Genomic DNA, 7,744 nt, shown 5'->3' with positions numbered 1-7,744 from the left:
TGCTGATACAGAGTCGGCTACCGAATTCTTTTACGCCCTGAAACAAAAGAGTGGTCAGAATGTGGATGTGTTTTTCAATGCTAAGTTGCGGCTGTTTAGGCTTATGCATCCTGGTCAAATTTCTAGACAATCTTGGCGTGATTTTTACAATAATGTGGCTAAGAATTTGCTGTTTTCTGATTTAGCTAGAGATATGGCTAATTTCATTGAATCTATGCATTACCTGGAAGATTACAGTGCTTTCTTGACTTATTTGATTCGCAGAGGTCAGCATTATATAAGCTGGGCTCGTTCTGGACACGTGTCACCTGAAAATGTAACGTCCTGTTATTCTCAGGCTATGGAAGGGTTGAGGCTAGAGGATTCTAGGGAGGTAAAAGCTAGGCCTGTAATCAGTGAAGTGCATGTATCTGATATGGAGGGCAGGACAGAGATTGGCGATAATAATGCGTGGATTGAAGGGGATGATGATATTCCTTGGGATCAGGTTGAGAACGTGATTGGGGCTCTGAATTCGAAGGCTAAAACTATGATTTGTTGGTATTGTGGGAAAAAAGGTCATGTAGTGGCTAGTTGCTGGCAGAAGAGAGACGGCAAGCCGCCAGCTCCTGATTCTCGCATAGGAAAGACCAAAGCTAAGTTTTTCTCAGCCGGTAGCGAAAAGAAAGAGGGTCCTGGAGTGCCTAATAATAGGGTAATACCTGAGCAGTTTCTGAAGAAGACAGTCAATCAGGTGGGGCCTGTTGTGGATTCTGAAAAGAGCAGAGATGAGAAACAGTATGAGGCTATGATTGCTGACATAGCCAGAAACAATTTTCAGCAATATCCTATGTAATGGATATGATTGATTCGATATATAAATTTCATTTTGGGATGAAATTTATAGATCGTTCTTTTATTCGTATTCATTATATAGGCTATAGTACTGTAAATAGTTAATTTTGCTGTTTTGTATTTACATTATTGCTCTCAACTTTATAAAGTATTACTGTCTTGCTTATTCTTCAGTCAAGGTGTGATCGTGTTAATGAAAACATTATATATATATATATTTATATATATATATATATCTACTATATATTATATTTTGATAGGTACCTATGCAAGGTTGAAGTAAATGTTAATACTTCGAAGAGGTACTTACTTGTATAAGAAAAGGCTTGGAGTGTAGCTGTGTGATGCTGGTAGTCTGGGAGATGTACAGGATTTCATAAATCGAACAGTATGTTGGCGGCTGGTGACAGATGGGGGGCTGACTGCTGTGTAGTGGAATGATGTATATCTAAAATATATGGATATATTAATTAATTATAATGACTAGTGTTTTCAAGAGATTGTGAAGTTTTTGAAGATAACGAAAATGCCTATTTGTGCGGATTTAGAATTTTTTGTGCCTGGGGCTGATATTCCGGCGAAGGAGTTAGAATTATTGATACAGGAAATAATTTTAATTCTTTGATATCTAGAGAAATTCTTGATAAACATGGAATTGAGTTTTGTCCTGCTAAATTATCAGCGTATTCAGTAGATTTAAAGAAAGTTAATATTATTGGATATGTTGAGTTGAAATTTAGATTTGCTGGAACTCAAGCTGTGTTTACGGAGATATTTTATGTACCTGAGGTGACGAGTAGGTTGGTAAATCTTGGATCTGATTTTCTGAAAAAGAATAAAATTAATATTTGTTTGGATGAGGATAAGTTTGAATTTTGTGGGGAATCTGTTCCTATTAATTCCTGTTTACAGAAACAGGTGGTGGCGGAGATACAGAAAATTCCTATTTTGTCCGGACGAATGAATTCTGAAATTCCATCTAAACCTACCTTGCCAGGGATAAAGGAGGGGGGTGGGTTTGGAGAGTTATATTCAACGAAGTATAATGTGAAGTTGCTGGATAAAACTATTTTTTATCCTGGAGGATCTACCGCTGTGGTGCATGTGACTGGATTAAAGCATGATGGGCTTTGGTACGTGTCCCCTAATTCTTCTAAGATGACAAGTGGCAATGGGATTATGATTATTGAGGGGGTGTATCAGCCACGGAAAGATAGGTCCTGCGTGCTTAATGTAGTTAATGCGTCAATAAAACCTATTACCTTGCTGAGAAATGTGAAGATGGGGCATTGTTTCATCATGGATAATCAAGATGTCACCTGTAATAAAACAATTAATGAGTTGGATAAGCCAGAAAAGTTGTCGGGGCAAAAAATGCATGAACGGGTACAGTTTATTATTCAAAAATTGAAGTTAGATGAAAACCAGATGATTAAGGAAAATCCAGAATTGAAACCTAGGATTATTAAAATTTGTTTGGAAAATTTTGATATCTTTTCAATGAATGATTCAGATATTGGTGATTGTAGATTAATGACATATAATATAGAATTGTTACCTGGAGCTAAACCTGTGAAGGCCAGAAATATTCCATTAAATCCAGAGTACGATGCTAAGTTGAAAGAACAGTTAACCAAATGGCTGGATGCCGGGATTATTGAGGAGGGTTTCTCGGATTGGTCTAGTCCTATTTTTGCTGTGAAAAAGAAGGCTGCACCTGGAGCAGAGGCTAAGTTGAGGTTTGTCATCGATTTCCGCAATTTGAACAACGTGACTAAGCGGGTGGCGTGGCCGCTGCCACTGATTTCTGATAATCTGACGAAGCTGGGTTCTGGCAAGGTGTTCAGTACTCTTGATTTGACAGCTGCCTACCATTCGATGACTATGGATGAAGACTCTAAACCGTTGACAGCTTTTAGTGCAGCAAACAGGATGTATTTGTTTAACAGGTTGCCATTTGGGTTGTGTAATGCACCCAGCCTGTTCTGTGCTCTGATGGATAAGGTGCTGTCTATCCTGCCAGGTATGTATGGATTCTGTATCAGTTATTTGGACGATCTGATCGTGTTTTCATCAAGTCCAGAGGAACATGTAGAGCATCTGCAGGCACTGTTTCAAGTTCTTAGGCAGGTCAACCTGAAATTGAATTTAGATAAGTGTGATTTATTGACTAGAGAATGCCATTATTTGGGGCATATTATTAGTGCCGATGGATTGAAAATGAATCCTGCATATTTGGAACGGATTAAGGATTGGGGCAAGCCTAGAACAGGGAAGGAGTTGCAGAAATTTTTGGGATTTACTAATTATTACAGAGGATATTTTGCTGATTATGCCAAGAGGTCGTGCATGTTGGATAGTCACAGGAATGACATTATAATAAAGTGGACAGAAGAATTGAACAGAGTATGGACTGAATTTATGGAAATGTTCAAGACTGAGATGTGTAAAGGCTATCCTCAATGGGATAATCCTAATCTTTTTATCGTGGATGTAGATTATAGTTCTCAGTATTTTGCAGGGATTATTTCGCAAGAACAGGATGGTGTAGAGAGAGTGTTTGGTGTCTGTAGTAAAAAGTGTAATGCTGCAGAACAAAATTATCCTTCCTATAAAGGAGAATTAGGTGCATTGGTATATGCATTAAAGAATTTTTTACACTTTTGTAGGTTTCGTGAATTTTTGGTTCGGACAGACAGTATTTCACTAGTGCATTATAAACGTTGGGCTAAAGGATCAATAAACGGTGTCACCTATCGATGGATAACTTTCTTGCAAAGTTTTGACTTTACAGTTATCCATCGACATGGGACTAAGCATGTGAATGTAGATTATTTGTCAAGAACTGAGTTAGATTGTAAGAACCATCGACTGAAGGATTGTCAGGAGTGTAGAGAGACAGATAATAAAATTTTGGATCCTTACCTGGATGATTCACCATTTCTGGATCAAATCTATTCCATCATGCAGGTACATTCTGCAGAGGATGAGGCGGATGTTGAGTTTGTCTGGCAAAGTAGTCTTCAGCAGGACGAGATCCTAAATGAAATAAGGTTATGGATATTGGAAAGGAGACAATTGTCGTCTTATGAGAGGGCGGAGTTATCGGGCAGAAAAGAACTATTGTACAATCTTATTGGCCATATGTATGTGCTAGAGGGGGTTGTAATTTTCAGACAGCCTTTGGCCGAAGGGGGTTTTGTCGAGAGGCCTGTAGTGCCTCTTTCTTTATACAATGATATATTTGATTCAGCTCATGGTGGATATGGTTCTGGACATAGAGGTGTGCAGGAGACAATACGTAAAATAAATGAGAGATTTTTTATGCCTGGCGTGAACAAGTTTGTGGAATCGAGAATACGAAGTTGTATTACATGTTTGAAAAAGGCTGGAAGTAATCCTAAACATGTTTCACCTATAACTCATTCTGTTCAAAGTAGTGAAGTTTTTGCTAATATGTCAGTGGATCTAGTTGGTCCTTGGACTCCATGTTATCATCAGGGACAGACGGTTAAATTTGTCTTAATCATGGTTTGTTTATTTTCTAGATATGTTTTTACATGTCCGTTGGTTGATGCTAAAACTGAAACAACTGTAAAGGCTATATTGGAAAATTTTGTACCTACCTATGGTTTATTTAGGGCTTTGAGATCGGATAGAGGTACAAATTTTACAAGCAGTGTGTTTAAAGGTGTGATGAAAGGATTGGGGGTGGATACTGTCCTAATTCCCCCCAGGAATCCAAATTCGAATCCTGTAGAGAGGCAAAATCAAAGTTTGTATGCTGCTTTGAAAGTAGATGAAAATCATGGAACAAAGGACTGGGCTAAAAAATTACCTTTGGCTACATTGGTGATTAACTGCTCCAAGAGTACTAGAACTGGATATTCTCCATTTTTTCTAGTTTTCGGTCGGCAGCCACGTATTCCCCTCGATTTTCTATCACCAGTCCCGTCTGTTGAATCTCCATCCTCGCGGTCGTATTTGGAATTTCTGAAAAATATGGAGGATGTAATTAAGAGAATTTCTACAAAATCCAAGTTATATTTAGAGGTTCAAAATAAACACAGAGTACAGAGGGAAGCATTAAGAGTGACAGATGTTTGTTATGCTTTCTTTAATATTGTGAAGACTGACGTGTCCAAGAAATTACAGTCTTTCTATGGAGGGCCTTTTATTGTGGTTAAGAAATTTTCGGATGCATTGTATGAGTTGGCACCTTTTGGGAATAATCCCATCAAGAAAAATCAGGTTGTGGCTAGGGATAAAATTCGAAAAATTCATGCTCGAACGGAAGTTTTAGGGGAGGAGGTTAATTTTAACGTTTTTCCTTTACCTGAAATTTGTCCGTCCGATGAGATATTTTTGAGGTTGATAATGACAGAGTTTCAGGGGATGGAAATGGGTGGAACGTTAATAGAGAAATTATACCTGTAGGGGAAGGAGTAGAGGTGGGAGTGACAGATGAATCTGTGATGCCTGCTCCTGTAGTTGAGGGTAATTTTGACGAGGTTGAGCTTCCATCGGAACAGTCGTTTTTGACTACGGCGCCGCCGCAATCTTCACCTGAAAGATTAGTTACAATTAAGAAAAGTGGATCACGGGTGGCGAAATATTTATGGGACACTGGGAGGAGGTTAAGATCTCAGGTAGGGGGTCCTGTGGTACATGTTCAGATAGGAACTCGAGGACGGAGAAAGTAGGGAAAGGAGAGCTGATAATAATTATTTTTGAAAAAAAAAAATATTGTATAAATACATATAAATATTAAAAAAGTATATTATAATAAGAGTTCATGAATTGTTATTTGATCATTTTAATAACAAATATGTGCTGACAAAGCTAGTAGGTGGAAAGTTGTCCTGCAATGAAAGGCTAAATCAGTTGATATTTGTGGGTGAATTGGTGAACAGTTATCAGCTAATAATGTCTGGTCATAATAATAAATTCAAATCAGGTAAATATTTTTTAATTTGGGGATTGTGTTTGATACCCTGTGGGGCTGATGTGATACCTGTGCTAGTAAAGGAGTGTGTTGGTGACGGTCCTGAGTTGAGGGCTTCAGAATGTACAGTATTTGGTCAGCATGAGTTTAATGGAACAATCAGCGGTCATCTGTTAAAAAAAGTGGGAGTGAGATTTTTGCCCGCTGTACAATGTCACGTCGACAGAACGGTTCACACCTGGTATTGTGGCAAATATAGCCACTTACATTTAGGGGCACCAGCTGTTGTTAGTAGTGATGAGTTAATTTCTAGTGAAGATTGTAAAAGGATGGAGGAACAGAGAGTGTTAGACATAGATGGACGACGGTTGCCTGTAGCGTTTTATGACCGGTCAATGACTTATTTCATAAATGGTACCATTCTGTATGATGATATGATGACGTATGGGATTGACCCTCAGTGCAGAGGGGATGGTATTTATTTAAATAATACCTTTGTGCCTAATACTTTTCAAGAAGTTCAGATTACAAGTTATTTGAAAAATATACAAATTTCAATGTTACCTGATAACAGTTGTTTTCTTGAGGATCAGTTCATTGGTGCACATTGTCTGGAGTCTGATCTGCGGCTTGGGCTTGATCGAGTGATAGTTCACAATAAATCACAGGAAGATAGACGTCATTTTAGTTATTTTCGGACTATTGAAATTGTAAATTTAACTTTGTTTACATTTTCTAATATGGCGGATGATGCTAATAATCAGGGTGGCCAAAGTTGGTTGGCGATTTCTCCACAGTTTTCGTTGGGATTGAAACTGGGGAAAAAAGTGGAGTTTTCTGACTTTCTGACTGATTTGCATTATTTTCATACCAACGTTCCTGATGTATTTTTGTGGATTACAACTGCTAAAAAGAATTTTTTTCCTTGGATGCGAAAAAAAGAGGAGGATGGTGCTTTATTATTACAGCTAACGTCTTCATATCATCAGGTGGAAAGGATTTTGCAGGCAGAACAGGGGTGTTGGGAGAATAATTTGTTTCATTCCAACATCAAACAAGTCGGAAATTTGTTGGTACAACATCTAGGGGAGATGGAACTTGTGTCTGTATGTAAAAAAAGATGGTTGAATGTGACTTTAGGAGCAAATTTGCCGTGTTATCTTGGTCATTTTTCTTTGTTCATGGATGATAGAATTGTTGCTGTAGAACCGTTCACAAGATTAGTTAAAAATGTTTCCTTGTTGATGGTTGTCGAGTGTAGGAAAAATCCAGTATTTGTGAGAGTTAAACCTGGATTATATTTAGGCAACAAGGGGGCAGGAATGCAGCTGGTTCAGACTAAACGGCTGGAGGATAGTTGGTTGAAGGTACCATTGAATTTTGAGCATCTGCTGGATAAGGGAGAGGAAGGACAGGTGTTGGAGTCTGTGGAAGAGGCTAAACTTTCGGAATTGGCTGCTAATTTAAATGCTTTTGTTGTAGAGGTTACAGAAGATTGGTTTGTACATTTGTATAATACCTCGATTGATTGGTTGACTAATAGTTGGCAGCATTTTGTTATGGCTGTGATGGGTGCTGCGGGGGTGGTTGTTGGATTGCTGTGTGTTGGTTGTTTAGGCAGACTGTGTAACTGCGTTAAATTTTCGCGTTATCGGGAAAACAGTAATTAAAATTTGGCATCCCTGATAAATATAATTTGTGTAAAGTATTTCGTTTTGAATGTCGTCTTATATATGAAAAATGTTAAAATATTAAAATATTAAAATGTTAATATTTAATTATTGATTATTATCAGGAAATGGAGATGGAGACGAAAGGCGGTATCAGCGGCCGTCTGGTCGGCGGGAGGAGCGTGAACCGTCTGTTGAGATGTTGGATGCTGGTAGAGCTAATCGGCGGCATGTTGTGTATAGAAGAGATGATAGGAGGCAGTATGATGTAGAATCGCCCAGGTATGAGCCTGGG

At 38.3% G+C, this 7,744-nt stretch overlaps 1 long non-coding RNA gene across 2 annotated transcripts; it reads right to left on the bottom strand.

Moving 5' to 3' along the window:
• Positions 1-3,680: 3,680 nt before the first annotated feature.
• Positions 3,681-7,207, bottom strand: LOC145325498 (uncharacterized). 2 transcript variants are annotated; one of them, XR_013881516.1, is made up of 5 exons: positions 6,344-7,207; positions 5,849-5,949; positions 5,266-5,400; positions 4,673-4,827; positions 3,681-3,873 (listed from the first exon to the last, which is right to left on the bottom strand). It is a non-coding gene; the product is annotated as an uncharacterized LOC145325498 (long non-coding RNA). The 2 variants fall into 2 exon arrangements; XR_013881504.1 differs by lacking the exon at positions 3,681-3,873 and having other exon boundaries at positions 3,919-4,827.
• Between the last annotated feature and the right edge of the window lie 537 nt (positions 7,208-7,744).

This window comes from Acartia tonsa, chromosome 1, assembly GCF_053477335.1.
Source record: "Acartia tonsa isolate MP-2025a chromosome 1, ASM5347733v1, whole genome shotgun sequence".
Classification (NCBI taxonomy): Eukaryota; Metazoa; Arthropoda; class Copepoda; order Calanoida; family Acartiidae; genus Acartia; species Acartia tonsa.
Note: the sequence above shows the minus strand (reverse complement) of the source record. Positions and strands in the feature narration are given on the sequence as shown.